At 34.0% G+C, this 24,912-nt stretch overlaps 1 protein-coding gene across 1 annotated transcript in view; it reads right to left on the bottom strand.

Moving 5' to 3' along the window:
- The window catches only part of LOC136983153 (dynein regulatory complex subunit 2-like), a 400,360-nt gene that overhangs the window by 125,292 nt on the left and 250,156 nt on the right, over positions 1-24,912 (bottom strand). The gene's annotated exons all lie outside the window — the stretch shown is intronic.

Raw genomic sequence — 24,912 nt, 5'->3', positions numbered from 1 at the left:
GAAAATAGTCAGCAGTGTGCAATTAGTATAGTGCTCGTGAGATGTTCTTTCCATTGAAATTCTCTTTCGAGGCTTTCCCAAATTAATAGAAACCATTCGTAACTTCCATTCTCATAAAATCATCTCATTCCGATCGATTCGAATTAATTTGCAATTCGAGAACACACTATTTTTTTAGAACTGTGAAATAAATTCAAGACATTTCTCTATCTCATTCTCATTAAATTTTTTGATCCCTTTAAGAATGTTTTATATTCTAAATACTGCATCCCGTTTCTTCTACTGGGTTAAGATTCTTGGACCAGGTTTCTATCCTTCTGCCATTCTGTACCGTAAACCAAAACTGCGCTACAATTTTGCGACATTTTGTAAAGATCCAAATTGCGTTAAGTTGTACTCGCTTTCATAAATCGTCGAGAAAGTCTGTACGCGTCGGACCAATACAATTGCCCGCACACGTCCACAAAGCGCGAGCACGTCGGCGTTTTACCGCAACGTGCCGCTCGAAAGGACAATCATTTGGGTAAAACGCATGCCATTTAACTAGGTCTATTATTAGAAACAGTTAAGTACAGTATATCTATATATATATATATAAACATATATGAGTATAAATTAGTTATTTAACGAAATGTTGTCTTCTGAAAAAGTATTTATATTCTTCTGCATCCATACAGTTTTCCTTTTGTAAGGCAAATCTTCTGTAGGAAAGTAGAAACACGGAGACGGCGACTAAGAACAATTTTGTACATAAAAAAAAAATTGTATATATAAATATATAATATACAGTATATACATATATATAATTATACTTTACGTAATATCAACAGGACTTAAAATTTCTACTTCGTGTCGAGTTCCTCGTCGATCACCCGAATTTGTAAGGAGGAAACAATTGTAACTGTGTTAAATTATTCTGTATATTTACTGGGATACTAGAAACCGGACAGAATTTTAAATTAAATTATACGCGGCATGCAGTATACTATATATCAGGACACACTTTACAGCCAGTTTGTTCGAATTACTGGAAAGAAAGGAAGGACACAAGTTTCTTTTTTAAAAACATATTACAAAGGAAAAAATTGTCATATTTCACATGGAAACTGTTTAACATTAAGAATAGATTCATGAAATTGCCAGTATTTTAAAGTAAAAGTATTAAAAACAACAAAAAAAAAAAAAGATTTTTCCTTTGTATTAAAAGGTGTTTAAACATTTTCTTCAATTTATCATTATTATTTATTATTATTATTATTATTATTATTATATTAATATTTTTTTTATAGTTTAAAAGAACAATTTGAAAAATGTTTGTTTGTATATCCATGTACAGTTTTCAGAAATATTAAGAAATGAAATTAAATATTTACAAGTTTTAATTATTTGAATAATAATGCTTTTTGAATAATTATTTTAAAAATTAAGAATTAATTAAACTCAGTAAATTTGCAATAAATAAATTAAAAGTTTTTAAAAATGAATGCGTTTATGGTAATTTTACATTGGATAAATTTATCTCTCATTTGTAGCCGTATTCGAATGGAATGACGTCAGTATTACGTCTGTACTTCAATTCTGCAGAGCGATAAATGACGTCAATCGTCGTCGGTAAATTTACCGGTCGTTTATGCACTCCATCTGTCGTTAAAAAGACGAACTATCGCGAATACTCGAACGTTTTCTGACTGGAAATTTGTGTTAAACCTAATTTTAATTAATATACAGTCAAACTTTCGAATAATGGCCGTTCTGTACAGGCGCCCGTTATTGAAGGTTCGACTATATTTTATATATATCGTGTTGCAGAATGTAATAGTTTTTAGCAAAATTTACAGGCCTTATAAATAGCTACGAAGATACGAATCAAGCCATTTATACTTGATCAGTCATACGTTTTAATGCAGTATCATAAATTTCCTAGGACTTCTTTCATCGTAGCTCTTAAATATGATAAATTAACCGAGCGTTAAGGAAATTCGCACCATTTTATAACATGCGAATCGACTTTATCTCTGTCATAACGTCATACTTGATATCTGTCCGAAGGATATTTCATCCTATTCGGCCGCCATCTTTGACTAACGATCTGTTTGGTATGATAGTGCTTTTTACGTCAGTATGACGTCAATATTTTTAAACTGCTCGCAAAATTACATAACTCCCAAAATGATAAACGCGTGCACCGTCTCAACCAATCGAATAAACAATACGATCGATATTTGTCGACTATTTATTGAAGTAAATATAACGTCAGATAAAATATCCATAAGTTCTGCAGGGGGGCTGAATAAAACCAAAGGGCATTCCACAGAAGAGTCAAGAGTTCGCGAATGAATTCGATTTGGGTCATGAAAGCGTGAATGTAATCAATTTGTAATTATAATTAACATCATATTTGCTATTTCTGTTAAATGAATCTCATCGTGGAGTTTTCCAGGTTTTCTTCATTTGCATAATACGAAAACGGGTCGGTTTCAGTACGAAGTCGTTTTAAGCAGAAGGGTCTTATGTTGTTTCATTGAAATTAATATAAGGACGGATCAATAAATAAACGAAGTTCATTTTAGCTGGTTATTAGCCGAACCGATGCTCGAGGCTATTGAGGGCAGCTCGGGATGGAATAAAGTACGGAAGATATCAAGAAATTTTTTGTATTCTCTCCAGAATGCGTTGGACCCTATCTCTCATCATGGTCGCCAAATTGTGGCCCAATAAAAAAGGTCCTCTCTGTTCCTATAAGGCAGAAAGAACAAAAAGAAAGATTCTTTCCTTGTTTAGTTATGGCAACGCAACACGAGGCGTTCTGCCTAGGGGGTGGTGCCTTCCGGGAGGTCTTTTTAAGGGAAACTAGTCCTATACAGACATGGAGAAAACCCGGAAAACTCCACGTGGCCAGCCCGTCCGAGCGAGGCGCGAACCCACGAACGAACTCCCCAGTGTTCAGGAAATGAAGACCGCTTGGACACTGGTGGGCCAGTAAAAAGAAAAACAATACAGTAACTGAAATATTTGAATCAACGAACATTTATTTGAATTTTGCAATCTGACATTTAACATCAAAATAATACAATATAGTCTAGTATAATATAATGGTATGATAATATAGTATAGTATCAATATAATGGTTACAGTGAATTTCGATTGATTTATTTATTTGTGGGTAATTTTTAATGTTCGAAATTACATTTATGTGCAATAAATTGATAGCAAATAAGCCTGTTTTATCATATCAATATTTTTATGGAAAAAGTGAACGGTGAAGATCGTCCATGATTATGTGACTCCTTTTCATTATTCCCTTCTTGAGAATTGATACACAATGAGACCGTAAGTGACGACGGCACTAAAAATTGTCATCGTAAGATTATTATCGATGCAAAACATATTCCACGCCGAGAAATTAGGCAAATCTTGCAAAATTTCTACAGAAAACCGAAAGGCAAATTGCTGAATGGCTTGATCGTCGATAGAAAGTGACAACTTGTAAAGAGTCGTTGCGAACTTCTTGGCCTGTCTGTTCATATTCGACGAAGAGAAACAAATATCGGAGAATAAAAAGAATGGAAGACCACAAGAACTGAAAAAACTTATGACGATCGACAAGTCGGTAGAAGGCTTCAGATTCTCAAAATAGACACCAACGCTAAATATGATATTTCCAACGATCAAAGTAGACCAAAGAAATAAAATGAGAGAGTAAATAGTTTCCTATATCATTTACCAAGCCCGTAATTTGCATATATTTAAATGATGCATCTTTGATTTCTTTCAAATTGCAATTATCAACGAGCTTTTTACGAACTAACACGAAAGAATACTCAAGATCTTTGCATATGGAACAGAAATAAAGTAACAAAAAATGGAACTGAAGAGAAATAGTAACGCTATAAAGGAAATGCGGAAGAAATTCGACGATATCCGCTGTATAATCGTCAGAGTTTATATGAAAAATTTGTTTAAGGCCATTAGACTTAACTTTCTTCTTAGTGATATCGAGATAAACCACGATATTTGTGGCGATAGTGCCGAACCAAATGATACAGACCTTAATTAGCATTGATCCGGACTTGATGGAAATCTCTCCGCTTATGCCAGAAACTTCGTACAAATCATTTAATTTTGACATAATTTTTTTCTTATTCAGATGAAAGTGATACAGAACGAACACATTTATGGAAAGACAGAAGAGGTAATATAAAAATATCATCCAATTAATTAACGAAGAAGAAGAATTTGTTAAGTTTACAATATTTGAGTAGATGTAGAAGATTGTAAATATTTTTGCTGCTATCAACATGATAATTATATGTAAGGTGAATCTCTTCTCGAATTTCAAACCAAGGAATTTCATGGACATGGCCAATGACTTCCATCGATTTATGTAGGTGAAAAGTTGAATTTCTTCGTCGTCTATAAACTTCTTGATTTTGTCTAGGCGAATTGAGGAATTCATATTGTTGTCTGCCAAGTTTCGAAATCTAAAAGTAGAAATGTAGTAAAAATTTAAGGAAGAGCAATGGAATTAGTGAATAAATAAGCGATGCGATTACCTGTATAACGCTTCTTTATCCGTCAGCTATTATTTTGTATCTAAAAATAAATTAATATATAAGATTGACATTTTCTTTCCATGTGCATGGAGACGATTCAATAATTATAAGCAAAATAGTTAAACAATTTTGACAATAGTAATAGTGTTGTCATTATTTGCAATATTCTCATTGCTTTTCGCCAATGCTGAAACTTTTTAATTCCTTCAAGAAAAACGTCTTTGGCTGAAGGACGAGCCGACAAGTACCGCTTCGAGTTATTTTACCGTGATGACGATTGTGCGATTATTTTTTTAAAATTATATTTAGTTCTATATCAAAATCTTTAATTTATTTATCGATAAAACTTGTATACAGTAACGAATTTATTATTGTAACTTACCGAAATGTTTAATGAATATTTTTTACACTCGAAGCCTTTCACTTAATTTTGTGGCAGAGTTTACCCTTTTCAATATTTTTAGATAAATAATAAGCACCAGTTTTTGAAAGTAAATAAAATTATAATCTGCATAAGCACCAACGAGCTAGAATATACTACATAGAATGGCGGAAGCATATCGTGTCCAGGAAAATTGAATACACGTTCGCCATTTTTCTTTTAGTCAACGGAACGTGGCATTTGTGTTGTGTAAAGGCAACGAGCAAGAATACTTGTGTTAAAGTGTGAAAAGGAAAGGAAGAGTTTTAATTCTTAACTAAGGGTCATTTTGAGTCGCTCTATCTACTTGTTATTTACTTTCAAAATTAAAAGTAAAAACTAAGACATTTCTTTTTTTAATCCTTTATTTAAACGTGTATAAACAAGATAAAATATTCTGTAGCAATAAGTTAAATGCATTTCTAAACATTCTTCATTTTACTTCCCGTGCTGTTATGTATACAAAACAAGGTAAAGCATTGGAATTGTGTCAAATTTGAACCTCGTAGTTTTTTTGGAAATCTCACGTTTTAAAACCTTCTTATACCAGAAACGTAAAAAAAGGAAAAACTATTTTGTGTGTGTGTGTGTTCGTATCTATAAGAAATGAAATTTGGTGATAGCTTGTGTATAAGGAGCATTGATACCCCCTATTAGAGAGGTTGCGGCCGAAGTTTTCAACGCGAAAACGTCTATGCCGGACGTTCAGCGCCGCCTTCCTGTAAGCCTAGACGTTCGACAATGGCGTTTGAAACGTCGAGCATGATTCCACTGACGTTCCAAACGCCATTGTCAAACTTCTAGGTTTATAGGAAGGCGGCGCTGAACGTCCGCGTACACGTTTTCGCGTTGAAAACTTCGGCCGCAACCTCTCTATTAATTTAATAGCATCATTTCTGTTTAATATTAAAGGAGTGGGGAGAGAGGGTTGTCATGTGTCATATCTCTAGACAGGTAGAACTTAATGAATATGTTATTAGTTATTAACATTTACAAGTTTTTTAAAACTTGTCACAGTCCTCAAATCTAAGCTTTTATGCCTAATGGTGTAGTTTCTACAAATCAGTTTCTCTCATTTACTGGCTTGTTTTTTTTTGCGTATTTTTGGTGGGATAATGAAGCACTTCTTCCATTTCCCACAATTATTAGCTACCTATTGCCGTGAATTAATATTATGCTTTTTGTCCTACTATTATTTATTATCTGTGCACTATAAACAAACAATGAAGGCAAACAATTAACAATATAAACAAACAATTTACTCTCAGCCATATAAAGACTTGGCTCGTACCTAGATTATAAAAATATTGTTAAGTACTACACTTACCACTTTAAACTCTGATCTTGTCTTCTTTAGCTGTTATTTAATTATTTTAAATTCGAGATGAAACAATTCAGATTTGTATCATTTATCTAATTGCCCAAATCTCAAATCTTGGGGCAAACGAAACAATCTAGATTAGATTCGATTTTTCTCATCTAAAAGTGACAATCCTGTCTAACATGTGGTACAGACTTTAATGTTTGACTGAAAGTAAAATGGCGGTTCATAGTACTCGTCGTTGCCACCAAGAGCGCTGTAACAATGGTCACAGCCACTTTATATATAGTATATTGTAGCTCGTTGTTAAACACAAACACTAAACTAAGTACACAAGACAGGGTAATTTTCAAAAAATCGATTTTTTACGATCGAATACAAAATTATAACTTTACAATATTGAAAAGAAAATTGTAAATAGATAAGATTTACATTAGAGATCTATTAGAAAATTCGAAGAAAAGTTTTCAGGGTTTTGAATTTAAAAGTTATAAAACTTAAGTATGTAAGGTTTGCCGACGGGAGTGTGTGAAAGCAAAGGCGGTCGAGCAGTCAGACGGTCATGTGGGGGTGGATGACTCACTGAGACCTGTGTTCATCAACAACCGTTTAATAAACATAAAAATGGAGCTTACAACAACTCTATAAATTCGGCGTAAGGCCACACAAAGGGATGGAGCAGTCCGTGCAACCGTTCAAAAGTCTAGTCGATCGTTTACACTTCCGATGACTTGAGGTGGATGGCGTCGGACACGGGGCTCACAGCACAGCTTGAAGTGATGCTTTTCGACGGCGGGATGTACCTGGGCGCAGCTCGTCGGGAGCGGAGGTCGGAGACAAATTCGAAGCGACGATCCAGATTTCGTTGTTAAACTTTAGCCAGAATCCAGTAGCGGAGCACTCTGAACCAAAGACCAAGAGCTCCGAATGTCCTTGAAGCGACGATTTTATAATTTTTCTCCCCCAAATCGCCTCTCCATTGGTCTCTCATTGTCACCTGGTGCCAATTCGAAACCCGATGGAGGGCGCGGGAGAGGTCATCGTCGCGACAGAACTTGATTCCTCTCTCGGCGCGAGTTTCTCGAATTCGTTCTTTTCCATTGTTTTAAATACACAGAAAAACTTCCATTAAACAATGGAAAGCTCCATTTCGTCCCTTTTAGTCGACCCCCGTTCGGGTCCTCACAAGTACATGGAAATATTTTATAATTAAGAAAGTATATAATTATAAAAATATTAATTTTTTGAAACAGGTGACAGCATAGTTTCTTTTAAACTTCGTTGTTGTTGAGACACGTCAAGGGTCTTTTTATCTAATGGACTGTCAAATGGTGACGTTTTCTATTCGTACATTCCAAAAGGGAATATTTTAGCCAACAGAGGGCTTAAAGACTAGCAATTCAGTACAGAGGTCAATAGAAATGATCTGGACACGATCCGTGATCCTTTGCGGCAGTGGCCATTTTGGGATTTATCGATACAGGTTCATGCGTGAATCGGTTATGTTGAAGTGTTCAAAAAGTGAAAGAATAGAGTATTGTTTGGCAACAGATTGTAAAAGTTCGGATGTTAGATTATTTAAATTTCCTGCAGATAAGCAAAGAAAGGCAAGATGGGTGCAGAACTGCAGACGCGATAAATGACAGCGAACTGAACATTTTAAACTGTGTACAATTGCAGTTGTAAATGATACTGTTGGGATCTTAACAGAGCAGAAGAGAATGCCCTAGGAGCAAAAAAGTCACAGGAACTACGTGTGATTCTTCCCGAGACATAGCCTCCCTGAAATCAGCCGCACGCGCTCTACTATGTTTATCGCGTTTATGTATTTAGTCTACGCGACTATGTCTGCTTTGAGTAGCCCATTCGAATGTTGGTGGAGTACGTAATGATAGAGTTATATCGCGTCAGCGCACGATTACGTGCAGAGCGTCTGTCAAGGCTTGCTTTCGCTTGCCTGACAGACGCTCTGCTTATAATGATAATTGAAGTTTCCCATAAGCCTGCTTTAAAGGCACGAAGCTGGGAAGAATCAAATCCGGCAGAGAACATCGAATACTTTTGTTTACTCTGTCCAGGATATTTCGGGGCCCCGTCCTTTATTACGGCCGCTCAGTTGTGGGCCTGAAAAAAAGTAAATTATTTTCTAAAAACAAGAAGAGTAAAAAATAATAATACCGTACTACGACAATAAAATATTGGAAATACTTCAACTTCCATCAGTGACAGAGTTGGTAAAGCCACCAAACACTGGTAATTGGCCGTGGGTTCGGTCCTGTTCGAGAGACCAGCCACACGGAATTTTTCGGATGTTCTCCATTTAAATAGGGACCAGTTTTCCAAGAAAAACCTTCCGGGAGGCATTCCCTTTTTGGCAGATCGCGTTGTAGTAAATAAATAAACCAAACTGAAAAGTTTTAAGCAGCAAATATTTATTTCAATTTTATAATATGACATTTATAATCAAAATAATACATTTTGTCGAAAACTTTTATAATAGTTACAGTGAATTTCGATTCATTTATTTTTTCGCCGATTATTTTTAACGTTCTAAATTACACAAATTACATTTATTTGAAATAAATTCTAATAGGAGTGAAGACCTTTGCTTCATTTCAGTATTTTCTCAGACAAAAAGGAGGAAGGATGAGGGTCGACATCCATGTTCACGATTATGCGAGTTCCTTTTCACTATTCCTTGCTTGAAAATTGATGCATAATCAGACCGTAAGTGACAACAGCACTAAAAAGTGCCATTGTGAGATTATTATCGATGCAAAACATATTCCACGCAGAAAAATTAGGCAAATCTTGCAAAATTTCCATAGAAAACTGAAAGGCAAATTGCCGAACGGCTTGATCATTTATGGAAAGTGAGGCTTTGTAAATACACATCGCAAACTTCTTGGCCTCTCGGTTCATATCCGATGAAGAGAAACAAACGTTACAAAACAATAAAAATTGAAATCCTGTACAACAGAACAAAGATATTACGTCTCTCATGTCGATATAGAACTTCACCATATGTAAATAACTACCAATGATAAATACGACATTTCCAACAATCGAAATCGACCACAGAAATAAAACGGGGGAGAAAATACTTTCTATGTCATTTAATATGGCCGATATCCGCATATACTTTAAAGATGCTTCGTTAATTTGTTTCGGAGTGCGCTTATCGGCAAGATTTTTGCGAATTAACACGAAAGAATACTCAAACTCTTTGCATATGGAACAGAAATAAAGTAACAAAAAATGGAACTGAATAGGGAATGACAAAGTTACCGAAGAAATATAAAAGAAATGTAATAATATCTGCTGTATAACCATCAAAATTTATATGAAATATCTCATTAATACCAACTAATTGGAATCTTTTATTGGAGATATTGAGATAAGCCACGATACTGAAGACGATACTGTTGAGCCAAGTGAAACAGACTTTAATCAGCATTGATCTGGACTTGATGCAGGTCTGGCTGCTTATGCCAGAAACTTCGTACAAATCGTTTAATTTCTTGATAATTATCTTCTTTTTCAGATGAAAATGATACAGAGAAAAAATATTTACGAAACGAAAGAATCCAAAATATGTAAGCATGATCCAATTAATTAACGAAGAAGAACTTGTTAACATTACGATATTTTCGTATATGAAGTAAATGGTAAATATTTTTACTCCTATCAACATGAAAATAATGTGTGGAGTAAACCTTTTCTCGAATTTCAAACCGAGGAATTTCATGGACAAGGCCAATGACTTCCATTGGTTTCTGTAGGTAGAAAGTCGAATTTCTTCTTTGTCTGTAAACTTCCTTACCCCGTTCAATTGAGTTGAAGAATTCATATTGTTTTCTTTCAACTTTCGTAATCTAAAACTATAGATTTTTTTATAAAGATTTAAGGGAACGCAATGAAATTCGTGAATAAACGAGCCATGCAATTACCTAGAAAACAATCTTTAACCATGAAATATTATTTTGTATCTGAAAATAAAATATTAATAATTAATTAATATCTATTAGTTTATTTGCATACTCATGGTGATTACTCAATAATTGCAGGAAAAATATTTATAAAATATTTACGATAACAATACTGACGTCACTTGAATATTATTTTCAATTTTGTCCGCATTTATTCGTCAATGTTCGAACTTGTTAAGTCCTTCAGGAAAAATGTCGGATGAAAACGGACTAAGCATGCAGCTTTTCTTTATTTATTTTACTATAGTGACGCTTATGTGACTTTTGTTAAAGTACTCAATTTACATCGGAAAATTCCTCGTAATAAAACAATGTGCCTGTAACTAGCGTGTGGTTCCCACGATACCAATAAAAACGCATTGTTTTGCTTAAAGTTTTAGTTATTCATATCTTGCATAATATTCAGTTACTCATTTTTCAGAATTATTTATTCACATATTAAAGATAATCTGTGAGTAACTGAAACCACAGATTAACGCTGAAACATCGATCTCTCATCTCGTTAAAAGTATATATTCATTTACTACTATTATCACCCTATAGGCTTTTTAAGGTGAGACCTGTTTATAATTATATTGTAGATCTGGCCGTAGTGTATTTGGCCAGGTCTACAATAGTGCGGTGGGTGGCAAGCGACGGGGACAGACCTCTCGTAAAAAGATTCCTGGAATTTCTCGCCGGAATTCGACCCGTGGTCCCCCAGAACGGTAGACTGACACATTACCCGCCTTCTTAAATATTAACAAATGCCCTTTGCAAACTGTGCAGAAATATCAAGATTAACATAAACTCTTTAGAGGGATTGATATAACTTAAATTATAATTAGTTCTATACCAAAACTTTTAATTTATTACACTGATTTGAATTGTTGTTTACTTATTTCTCACTCTGTCTGCAACGTGATTATTGCTATGCATATTTCGATTAAATACATTAAATCATTGACAAAAGATAATATTTTGTATGGAAGTATGTTTTAAAATGAATATTAGTCTCTAGTTTATAATTAATTATTTTAATTTTTATAGGAAAAAATAAGATTTTATATATATGTGCCCAGAAAAGTTTTTGCTCAGAATCTGCTCAGCAAAATTTTTTTTGCTCAGAAAAGTATATGTTCCGCTCATCTACAAAAAAAAAAAAAAAAAAAAAAAAAATAGAGGGAACGTTGCTTGTATCTATTTCTGGATGTATAAATTTGGAAATCGTCATTCTAATAATATTTTTGGCCCACCAGTGGCCGAGTGGTTCCGTCTCCCGAATACTGGGAGTTCGGTCTCGGGTTGACCGGTGGCGTTTTCCGGGTTTTCTCCACCTGAATTTTCATTTCTTTTTCTTTCTTTCATTGAAGGGGTGTTAATATGGAGTGTTCGGCACAGATATAACGCCCAGTTACCCTTAAAAAGACCTCCCGGAAGGCATCCCCTAAGCAGATCACCCGAGTGTTGCGTTGCTATAACTTAACAAACAATAATAATTTAAAAGGATACTTTTATGCAAATTTGTCGAAAATTACAATTTACAGATTAATTTTACAGTAACAAATTAAATTTAGAACGAAAGTATCGGAGAGTAAAACTAAATTATTTTTACAAAACAAAAGCGTTTCTATAGCTTAAGTCAAATTTGACCTTCATTCAACACTACTAAGATGTTTAAAGATATTATTTTAATATAATAATATTAAAATGATTGGGTGTACTATAGATTACCACCTATGGAATTTCAGGATTTTGATTATATATTTGAACTCAGGGGACCGAGACGAGTTCAACGGTACCCTATTTTTAGACCGGAGACGAAAAATAACAAAGTTATCATACTTTTTAAGTTACCATACTTTTTTAATGCTCTCACGAAGACGGCGCCATAGTTGCTAGTACTGCCATCTTGCGGTAAAGTCTGCAAACCATGACGTCGGACTACGGTCATGTCCAGTAGAGTTAAACACGCGATACGAGAGCGGAGAGAGCCACGCGACTTCCGATCATCGCGCGATCGCCATTTCGGTTAATGTTACTTATGGCAGCGAACGCGCCACGGCCGTTCCCACTGTTCGTGCTCCCGACTGACCTCCCGGAGAGGAGCCGCTGGCAGGCTGCCATGTGTTAAACGTCATCAGTTATTGATTCACGGTAGTTCTTGAACAAAGTAAAAAAAGGGGGAGAACGTCTACTAAAGGCAATTTTAACGGCAAGCGACGCGACTCCCGATCGCGATAGCGAGACCGACTTAGCGGAGAGAGCGACGCGACTTCCTATCATCGCGCGATCGCTGGAAAAAATTATGATAACTTTTTTATTTTTCGTCTCCGGTTCAAACGTAGGGTATTGTTGAACTCGTCTCGGTCTCCTGAGTTCAGATATATACCCAAAGACCCGAAATTCCACAGGTGGTAATCTATAGTATCCCCAAATGAATTAATTTAGGAAACATAATTTCAACAATTATCAATTGTATAACGTTTAAAATAATTACAAACACTAAACGATGCACTAATAATGATAATGAGTCATCAGCACTCATTTGTGTATATACATTACGTATGTTCGAGAAGTTTAATTTCACAAAGTTTTCTGTAAGTGTAAGGCTTACGTACGAACCAAATCAAAATAAATGATACCATTTAATTATATTTTAACTAATCAGGTGAGATAAAATTTTGCCTTCGTCTTAAGTACCGTACATTATTTAACAAAAACACAAAGCTTTTATTCTTGTTCATCGATGTAATTCGAAAAACAAATACCCTTATTAATTTAACTACGTATGAAAAGCATTTTAAAATAAATACTATGTGCATTTTAACAGAAGACATTTGTCCGTTAAATCGAGGTTATAGTGTTAGAGTTGATAAAAAAATATTACTGATACTGAATTTTTATTGATAATGTTGAGAGAATCTGCAGCGGAGTATCCAGAATACCCATTTCATAACTCGAAATTACGCCAAATACTTTCACCTCCACCAACTTCACACGGAAAAAAATTGAGCAATGAGTTGCACAACTTTGTCGGCTACATTTGGTAGCGCCATCTGTTATCATATTTTAGTTAAAAATATAAAAAAAATTTAAAAATATATAACGGCAAAAATCTTACTTTTGAAAGTAGGTTCAGGTTTTATTCAAAATTGTAAATTGTAATAAGAAGCAGTATCGCCATTATGTCCTACCCTACTAAAGAGAGACACGGCCCGTTGTTTTCTCACCCCTCGACCTTAATCACCAAAATTTAACAGAACCAATCTTCCTATCAGACAAACTCTTTACAAAATTTCAGAAACGCACAGGAGTTATTAAGCTTCAAAAGGGGTGAACGAAATCGTGCCTCACACACACAAACATCCATACACACAGAAATTATCCCCAATTTATTCCGCATTTCTCGACGTTTCGAGGTATCCTAAGTTTAAAATGTAAAAATCTTGGGGGTCATTTTTTGTCGGATCGCCATACTTTCCCTCTGTTACAACAGCCTGGAAAGTAAAAACATATATGTCATAGAGAAAGACTAAAAGGTTTTACATATTGAGGCTGTTGAAAAGCCTCTAAATAAAAGTTTACTCCATTGTAACGATGTTATTTCTTGAGGTGTAGAAGACGCTTTTGTCGTATCGTCTTTTATTTTGTGAATTGTTACGTTGATTTAATTGTTTCTTGGAATAAATTCAAGCGCGCCGACTGTGCTTTTCGATGTGTCCATTTATTCCGTATTATTTTTTTAAAGTTTGTCAAAATCACAAAAGATTTAATGAAGGAATATCGGATTTTCTGAAATTATCATAATCTGTATCTATTGTAAACTGCACGTTGCACAATATAATGCAAATAGATTTTATGTATAATTAACTCTTTTAAAGCCATGGCGAAAAGATGACAGTTTTAATGTTAATAAAATATAATTAGGATTTCGATTATATAATTCATTTCCGTGAGTAACTCTGCATCAACGGCCATTTTGTTCTGTACATTTTGATCAAAACAAACTCAAACACTTTTTTGACACAAAGAAATATATAATAATATATGTATAAATACAATGCATAGTATAGTATGTATGTATATAAATATGTTTTCTACCAAAATGATCTAGTAGCAATTCATTAACCGTGGCTGTTTCCGATGATGATGCTTTGGACTTATTGGACTTAGCGAATATTAACAATTGTACTAATTGTGATGCCACACCCAAAAACGTCTTTCTGGGTGCATCCTCGTTAGCAAGAAAATGTCAATTAATCCAGCAAATTGTACAGTACGTTGAAATCTGGATCGTCTTTCGTGTTTGCTATTTGTGGTTAATGAAACTTGAAAACTAGAAAAATTAAAAACACTTTTCTTTTGAACTAAATTTCTAGTAACAGCTGACAAAAATGGAGCCTGCTGCAATCGTCTGACATATAGAATGCATAGTAGAAATATATGTATAAATAGCCATGTGTTTTAAAAAAAATTTTTCATAATTTAAAATTAAGGAAAGAAAACAGACAATTTTATAAAAATTATTTCAAATGCCAAAATAATTAGTGAATTACTAAACTAAATTTTATTATGTACAGTAGAGAACCGAAAATCGGAATCAATTGGGGACTGGGGTTGTTCAGATAAGTGATTTGTTTCGATTACCGATTATGTACGAATAAATATATTAACCTGTCCGATGTTCAAATTTTTCTCCGTTGCGTGTCGCTTCGTGTTGAATTTTCGTCGATTTTAAGCCTAACGAAAATTTTTATAATAATAATCGAGGCTATCGTATCGTTAAAAATTATTTCTGCATTTTGTACAAACAAAATAAATATATTGAAGAATATAAAAACATGAAATTATACTTTAGAAGTAAATTTAGTATCAAAAACGTTCGATTCAGCACGACACAGTCCTACTAAAAATCGTTCCGATTACCGGCAATTCCGATTTCCGGGGTTCCGATTAACAAATCTCTACTGTATTTTAAAATGACAAGAAAATTTCGTATATTTTGCCCAGAATATATTGGGCCCATTCTGCGTTCTAATAACCCTCACGAATAAATAAAAAAATAAATAAATAAACACAATTTCTGAATTAATTTAGCCAACGAATATTTATTTTAATTCTATAATGTGACATTTACGAGTATAATTAAAACAACACAATATCTCCTTCGGAACACATAATAATTGCAGTGAATTTCAATTAATTTATTTTCTTCGTGGATCGTTCTAAATTATATTTATTTGCAATAAATTGTGAAAGCAAATAAGTCTTTTTCTTCATTTTAATATTATCTCTGCAAGAATGAAGTATAAGAATCGATGCCTAACTCCAGGATTATGTAAGTCTTTTTCGTTATTCTCTTCTTGAGAATTGATACATAATGAGACCGTAAGTGACGACGGCACTAAAAATTGTCATCGTAAGATTATTATCGATGCAAAACATATTCCACGCTGAAAAATTAGGCAAATCTTGCAAAATTTCTACAGAAAACCGAAAGGCAAATTGCTGAATGGCTTGATCATGGATAGAAAGTGACGACTTGTAAAGAGACGTTGCGAACTTCTTGGCCTCTCTCTTCATATTCGACGAAGAGAAACAAATATCGGAGAATAAAAAGAATTGAAGACCACGAGAACTGAAAAAACTTATGACGATCGACAAGTCGCTTGAAGGCTTCAGATTCTCAAAATAGACACCAACGCTAAATATGATATTTCCAACGATCAAAGTCGACCACAGAAATAACACCGGAGAGTAAATAGTTTCTATATCATTTACCAAGCCAGTAATTTGCATATATCTAAATGATGCATCTTTGATTTTTTTCGGATTGCAATTATCAACGAGCTTTTTACGAACTAACACGAAAGAATACTCAAGATCTTTGCATATGGAACAGAAATAAAGTAACAAAAAATGGAACTGAAGAGAAATAGTAACGCTGAAAACGAAATGTGGAAGAAAATCGATGATATCCGCTGTATAATCGTCAGAGTTTATATGAAAAATTTGTTTAAGGCCAATAGACTTAACTTTCTTTTTAGTGATATCGAGATAAATCACGATATTTGTGGCGATAGCGCTGAACCAAATGATACAGACCTTAATTAGCATTGATCTGGATTTGGTGGAAGTCTTTCCGCTTATGCCAGAAATATGATACAAATCATTTAATTTTGACATAATTTTTTTCTTATTCAGATGAAAGTGATACAGAACGAACACATTTATGGAAAGACAGAAGAGGTAATATAAAAATATCATCCAATTAATTAATGAAGAAGAAGAATTTGTTAAGTTTACAATATTTGAGTAGATGTAGAAGATTGTAAATATTTTGGCTGCTATCAACATGATAATTATATGTAAGGTGAATCTCTTCTCGAATTTCAAGCCAAGGAAGTTCATGGACATGGCCAATGACTTCAATCGGTTTCTATAAATGGAAAGTTGAATTTCATCTTCGTCTGTAATCTTCTTGATTTCGTCGATGCGAATTGAAGAATTCATATTGTTGTCTGCCAAGTTTCGAAATCTAAAAGTAGAAATTTTTGGTGAAATTTCAAGTATAAGCAGTGAAATTCGTGAATAAACAAGCGGTACTTACCTGGATAACACTTCTTCAACTTTCAAATATTATTTTTACCTGAAAATAAAATGTTAATTATCAATTAAAATATTGTTCAAGAAATACCTTGAAAGTAAAAAAGTGAGATTAAAAATCACAACATACACCAGAATATTTGAATAATGGAAACAGCAAATATTTTGCAAGGAAAAGATTCAGTTACCTACAGTTATGGTTTACCGAATCATTTCATCATGTTTTGTATGTATCAATTTGAGTTTTTTAAAATTGTTTCTGTCCTGCGGGCACTAAAAGAGTCTCATTTAGCAATTCTATTATGGATTCGGCCAGGCCACAATGGGGCGACGAGTGGAGAGGGATGGGGGCCAACATATGCTGTCGAACCACCGCCGATAAATTCCCGGAGATTTTTTGATCCGTCCGGATTCGATTCTGGTTTCTCCAGAACGGTAGACCCACACCTTAACCCCTCGGCCGTCCTGTCCAATGCATCCATTTGATTTCTTCGGGAACACCCTCCTGGGGATGAAGAAATCAAATATAATACACGTGTAGGAAAATAAAAACAACTATCTGTATTTATGGACGGCCAAACCACCGAAATGGCTAAGACATCAATCTACCCATGGGAGACCTAGTATCGAATCCAGGCGAGCCATTCCCCAAGAAGTTTTCATGGATAGTTTGTCCCAGACGTGTTTCTCCTCATCACGTGACTGCTTTATTGCGAACCCAATCGAACCCACGATGAGGATGATTAGAAATTTCTCTTAATGCTCGCAGGACGAAAACGGTAAAATTAATTGCATTCACGAGTTTTTATCAATTGATCTCTATCATACATCGTATATATCACTATTATATAAATTGTCTGTTTTTCTTTATTTCCTTGGTGAATAGTCTATAAACTCGAAATAAAAGAAGTCTCGACGTCTGAGTTGGTCTATAATCAGCAGCGGCTTTGGAAGACTATAAAAAACGGGGTACAAGCTATAAAAAAGGAACATCAGGCATTACGAAAGATTTTTACTGTAGGTTCAAAGTAAGATTCAACGTCACGCAAAGAAGCACCGGCTGTAATCGAGTAACTTGGCCTCGGAAACTAGGAAACGTTCTCGCTTTCAAGGCCAAGTTTTGGTCAACGTAAGACGAAGTTGCATGGGGACATGGACAAATATTCGTTTATTACTTTATTTTATATTTGTAGAATAGTCTATAAGATATTAATTTTCAGTTGTTTGTTGACAATTAAACTGGGAGTCCGCCTGAAAATCAGGAAGAGGGCAACACAGACGGAAAGGAAGCAGATGTTTCATATACCCCGATGTATAGACGCCCCTCCGACCACAGAAGTTAATTCTTCTACTACCTTGCAAACTACTCATTGACTCACAGATCACCTCTTAGAATCAGTTGAAATAAACACTATGAAAATGTACTGTACAAGTAATCCGAGAAGCAAAAGAAACGAATTAATCCCATTTTCAGTTTGAGTATTCAACTTTTATTTTGCTTTCAGTAAACAAGTAATATAACTTAATTTGTATTCAAACTTATTGCTTACTTAAATTCAATTAGCACGCTGTGACTTACCAAAATTTTGAAAACATCTTTTTACATTCGAAGTTCTTCTTCGACTAGAAAAGTCTTCATTTTGTAAGAGGCGCTAACTTTTCGAATATGTTTAGTTGAAAAGTAAACAGCGGTTGTATGAGATTAAAACGTTGAAAAGAAAATGATTTATCATCATAAAGTACACATTAATTTAATGATAAGTAAATTCATTCTGAAATAATACAATACAGCTCGACATAAGAAAATGTTATCCATAAAATCGATTTTTTCTCATTTTTGTTGTCTTCTGCCACTAACTGAATAGGACCACTAAACAATGATAAGTAGCAATAAAATTATAAAAAACGATGGGGTCAGACTATTTTACTTCTTACGTAATTGTATACACGAAAAAATATATTTTTCTTTCTTCTCTGACTTATGGATATCTTATAACTTCAAAAAAATTTTAAAACATTGCATCAACAATGAATAAAAAACAAAGTTAAAAAAAGTAAAACGGAGATAAACTTGCAAAGAAAACTTTTATTTACAATTAATAAACCTCCTAAATGCACTTCGACTATGGAAGGCCTCGGGGATACTATAGATTACCACCTATGGAATTTCGGGTCTGTGGGTATATATCTGAACTCAGGAGACCGAGACGAGTTCAACGATACCCTACTTTTAGACTCGAGACAAAAAATAATAAAGTTATCATACTTTTTTCCAGCGATCGCGCGATGATAGGGAGTCGCGTCGCTCTCTCCGCTAAGTCGGCCTCGCTATCGCGATCGTGAGTCGCGTCGCTTGCCGTTAAAATTGCTTTTAGTAGACGTTTCCCCTCTTTTTTACTTTGTTCAAGAACTACCGTGAATTAATAACTAGTGACGTTTAGCACATGGCGGCCTGCCGGCGGCTCCTCTCCGGGAGGTCAGTCGGGAGCACGAACAGTGAGAAGCGCGCCATAAGTAACATTAACCGAAATGGCGATCGCGCGATGATCGGAAGTCGCGTCGCTCTCTCCGCTCTCGTATCGCGTGTTTAACCCTACTGGAGATGACCGTAGTCCGACGTCACGGTTTGCAGACTTTACTGCAAGATGGCGGTACTAGCAACTATGGTGCCGTCTTCGTGATAGCATTAAAAAAGTATGGTAACTTAAAAAGTATGGTAACTTTTTTATTTTTTGTCTCCAATCAAAAAATAAGGTACCGTTGAACTCGTCTCGGTTCCCTGAGTTCAAATATATAATCAAAGTCCTGAAATTCCATAGGTGGTAATCTATAGTACACCCAAGGCCTATTCAGTAGGTTCAATCATATACAGTTCATGCACCGACAGAAACTCATTAAAAGAAACCGCTTATATGATTTACAAAAAATTTCCAGCATTTCGCTGTCAACACTCCCGTATTCAGATTTACATTGTTGTTTTGCATAATTATAGCAAAATGTTCCTTTACTTTTCGTTTTACATTGTCCTTTTCCCTAAAGATAACTTTTAATTTATTACTATTAATTTGATAATTATTAATATTACAGTGTTGGAAGATAGGAGAACTACTAATTCTCAACCTTACTGCAACCAGGTGTTCAAATAATCTCATCTTCAGTCTTCGTTTCGTGTCACAGATGTAAAAACTAGGGTTGTTGCGTGTACATTCTATTCGATAAACACCTTCTTCTTCCAATATATTTTTTTTTGTGCTTCTTATAATCATCATATTTGATAATCTATTATTTTGAGATGGGGCTAATCTGATTGATTTTTGATTAAAAAATTTATTATATTTTTCATAAATACCTTTTATGTATGGAAATGATACATACCGTTTTGTTCTTTGATGTTGTGTAAGTACTACACTTTCCACTTAAACTTTGATATTGTCTTCTTTAGCTGTTTTCTAGATTTTAATTATTTTAAATTCGAAATAAATGATACAAATCTGGATTGTTTCATGTAATTGCCTAAATCTCAAATCTTGGGACACACAAAACAATGTAGATTTAGATGAGAAAAATAGAATCTAAAGTGACAATCCTACCTAACACATGGTACAGGTTTCAATGTTTTGACTGAAAGTAAAATGGCGTTCGTTAATACCAGTCGTTGCCACCAAGAGCGCTGTAAACAATGATCATAGCCACTTTATATATAGGCTAGTATATTCTAGCTCGTTGATAAACACAAACACTAAACTAAATACACAAGACAGCGTAATTTTCAAAAAAAATCGATTTTTACGATCGAATACTAAATTATAACATTACAATATTGAAAAGAAAATTGTAAATGGAAAAGATTAACATTAGAGATCCATTAGAAAATTTTCGGAACTTTTCATTAGTTTCTACACTCAGTGGATGTTCGAGGTGGTTAAGGTAATTTACCCACTGCTCCGGGGAATTCGAGTTAGGGTCACTGCACCCACCTGAAAATTTGTTCATAAGCTCTGTTCTGGATATGTCGGGCACTGTCTCTAATCGCGACTTTGAATCGAACCCGCGTTATCTGCCTTTATGAAGAATCGTCTATCACTGCACTGGTCTTCTACATTTTATATTAAAATACAAAGTATATGCTTTAAAAAGTTCAAATTTAATATATTTCTTTATGCCAACGGGAAACTTTAAAATTTGTAAGCCTAGATTTATTTTATTATTTTTTTGAAATAATTTAAAATTTGCTCTGTGAAGATAGAATTCCGTGTCCTTTTCACGAAGAGCGCCATAATCCACCTGACAACTATATTAGTAAGATTTAAATAGGGACCAGTTTTCCGTAGAAGACCTTTCGGGATGCATTCTTTTCTTGTTGCGAATAAATAAACCACACTGAAAAGTTTTAAAGCAACGAATATTTATTTGAATTTTAAAATACATTTATAATCAAAATAATACATTTTTTCGAAAATTTTTATAACGGTTACTGGGAATTTCAAATGATTTATTTTCTTCTCGGGTCCTTTTTAACATTCTAAATTACATTTATTTGCAATAAATTCTAGTAGCGATGAAGACTTTTGCTTCATTTTAATATTTCCTCAGCAACTTTATAGACAGAGAGGAAGAAGGATGAGGGTCGATATCCATGTCCACGATTATGCCAGTTCCTTTTCACTATTCCTTGCTTGAAAATTGATGCATAATCAGACCGTAAGTGACAACAGCACTAAAAAGTGCCATTGTGAGATTATTATCGATGCAAAACATATTCCAGGCAGAAAAATTAGGCAAATCTTGCAAAATTTCCATAGAAAACTGAAAGGCGAAGTGCCGAACGGCTTGATCATTTATAGAAAGTGAGGCTTTGTAAATACACATCGCAAACTTCTTGGCCTCTCGGTTCATATTCGATGAAGAGAAACAAACGTTACAAAACAATAAGAATTGAAATCCTGTACAACAGAAGAAAGATATGATGTCGCTAGAAGATTTTGCCCTCTGTAAGTAACTACCAATCATGAACACGACATTTCCAACAATCAAAGTCGACCACAGAAGCAAAATGGGGGAGAAAATACTTTCTATGTCATTTACCATGGCCGATATTTGCATATACTTTAAAGATGTTTCGTTAACTTGTTTCGGAGTGCGCTTATCGACAACCTTGTTACGAATTAACACGAAAGAATACTCAAACTCTTTGCATACGGAACAGAAATAAAGTAACAAAAAATGGAACTGATTAGGGATGACAAAGTTACAGAAGAAACAGGAAAGAAATGTAATGATATCTGCTCTGTAATCATCGAAGTTTATATTAAATATCTCATTAATACCAACTAATCTGAATCTTTTATTGGAGATATTGAAATAAGCCACGACATTGAAGACGATACTATTGAGCCAAGTTAAACAGACTTTAAGCAGCATTGATCTGGACTCGATGCAAGTATCGCTGCTTATGCCAGAAACTTCGTATAAATCATTTAATTTTGACATAATTAGCTTCTTGTTCATGTGAAAGTAATACAGAGAAAAAATATTTACGAAATGAAAGAAACCAAAATATATAAATAGGATCCAATGAACTAGTGAAGAATAACTTGTTAATATTATGATATTTTCGTAGATGAAGAAGATTGTAAATATTTTTACTCCTATCAACATGAAAATAATGTGTGGAGTGAATCTTTTCTCGAATTTCAAACCAAGAAATTTCATGGACAAGGCCAATGACTTCCATCGGGTTCTGTAGGTAGAAAGTCGAATTTCTTCTTCGTCTGTAATCTTTTTGGTTATGTTGAATCGAATTAAGGAATTCATATTGTTTTCTACCAACTTTCGTAATCTAAAAGTAGAAATCTCTGGTAAAAATTTAAATGTAAGCAATGTAATTTCCGAATAAACAAGAGATACGATTACGTAGAAAAGTTATGCAACCTCCAGTTTTTCAACCTTCAAATATTATTTTGTATCTGAAAATAAAATATTAATTATTAATTAATATCTATTCATTCATTTTCATACGCATGGAGATGACTCGATAATTGCACGCAAAATAGTCATTAAATATTTTAAATCAAAAATATTTAATAACTATTAAGTCAAAAGCCCTTTAAGTCAAAAATATAATGTATATCTGATGGAAATAAGAAAGATTTTTTCTAGAACAACAAATATAGATAAAAGAAAAAAAGAAATTGAAGATACACGTAAGAAATATATTCTAAATGGATACCCAAAGCGATTATTAAATGATCAGTACCACAGATTTTTAAGAAATAGATTTAAAGTCAAATGTCGTCAAGAAATAATACAGTATGTATTGTTTCCGTATATAAAAGGTATTTCTGGCTACGTTGTCCTCATTACGCAAATGCCCGCCACGACCTGGGATCGGCAACGAATGCCAACTTGGCGAGGGCCAGTACGCCGATCTCCATTTACGAACCTTCGAACAATATTACGTTCTGCCAGCTCGTGTCGCACCTTGTTACCTACGTCACTCGCACCGGTCGCTTCCATTGACCAATGAGTGAAGTCGGATCGGAGAGAGAACCGAACTTGCGCTAATATCTCTATATAAACCTTTTAAACTTTAATTTTAATCGTTGTTAGTTTAATATTTTAAAATTTATCGAAGTTATATAATATCCAAAAGTCAGAAATGAAAGAAAAATATAATCTTTTCGTATAATTTACATTTATGTAAGAAGAATAAGGAAAAAATTCTGATTCCGTCGTTTTTATAATTATTTTGAAGTTATTAAATATATACGATAATAATAACGATGTCACTTGGACATTATTTTTGATTTAGTTTGTGTTTATACGTCAATGTTCAAACTAGTTAACTCCTTCGGGAGAAATGTTGGTCTAAAATGGACTAAGCATGCAGTGCTTCTATTGCTTATTTTACTATGGTGACGATTGTTTGACCATTTTTGAAGTATTCAATTTACATTGTGAAATTCTTCGTAATAAAACAATGTGCCGGTAACTAGCGTGTGGTAGCCATCATACAAAAAATCAAATTGTGTTGCTCGAAGATTCAATTATTTATAGAGAATCCTGCCTTACGCTCTGTTACTCATTCTTTGTAATTACAGTATTTATTTATTAATTAAAAATAATTCACGAGTAACTGATGCTTTATCTTTTCATCTTGTTAAAAGTAGTTATTTATTATTATTATTATTACTTTGTTTTCTCTCTACATACTTTTTAAGATGGGAGCTGTTTGTAATTATATCCATCGTGTGTTCTGTCAGGTCTATAATAGGTAAGTCGGGTAGCGAGGGGCAAAATATTCCTGGAATTGCTCGCCGGAATTCGATCCCGGGTGCCCCAGAACGGTAGACTGACGCATTACCCGCCTTTTTAAAATGTTAACAAGTGCCCTTTGCAAAGTGTGCAGAAATATTAAGATTAACACAAATTCTTTAGTGGAATTAATATAACTTGAATTATATTTAGTTCTATATAAAAATTGTTAGTTTATTCGTTAATAAAATATATATACACTAACGCATTTATAATACGTTGTAACTTACCGAATTGTTTAAAAGAAATTTTTACTCTCGAAGACTTGTAACGAGCTGTACCTTTACCAATATGATTAGATGCATGATAAACGAGTTTCCTAAGTAAATAGCCTGTCTTCGAAAACTTAATCAACATAAAGTAAACATAAATGCTAAGGTAAATAGACAAGACAATGTAATGTCCAAAATTCGATTTTTACCAGCGAATACAAAATTATAACTTTACCGCTTTGAAAAGAAATTGTAAATGCATAGGATCTACATTAGATTTCAAAATTTAAAGAAAAGTTTTTGGAACCTTCTATTAATTTCTACTTTCGATCGGATTTTCGAGGCAGACAAGACAGCGACTATCCCTTTTGGCCATTCGGGATCGAATCCGAGCGACCAACTGCAGGAATAAAAATCCGTCCCTTATAGATCGAATTCTGTCGCTAATCCGAGTCGAATGGGCAAGTTAGCCGAATTCTGAATAGGTATGGAAAAAGGCCAACAGCGATTAAAA

The sequence above is a fragment of the Centruroides vittatus genome, unplaced genomic scaffold (genome assembly GCF_030686945.1).
Source record: "Centruroides vittatus isolate TY-2023 unplaced genomic scaffold, ASM3068694v2 contig_877, whole genome shotgun sequence".
NCBI lineage: Eukaryota > Metazoa > Arthropoda > Arachnida > Scorpiones > Buthidae > Centruroides > Centruroides vittatus.
This window is presented reverse-complemented; position numbering and strand designations above follow the sequence as displayed.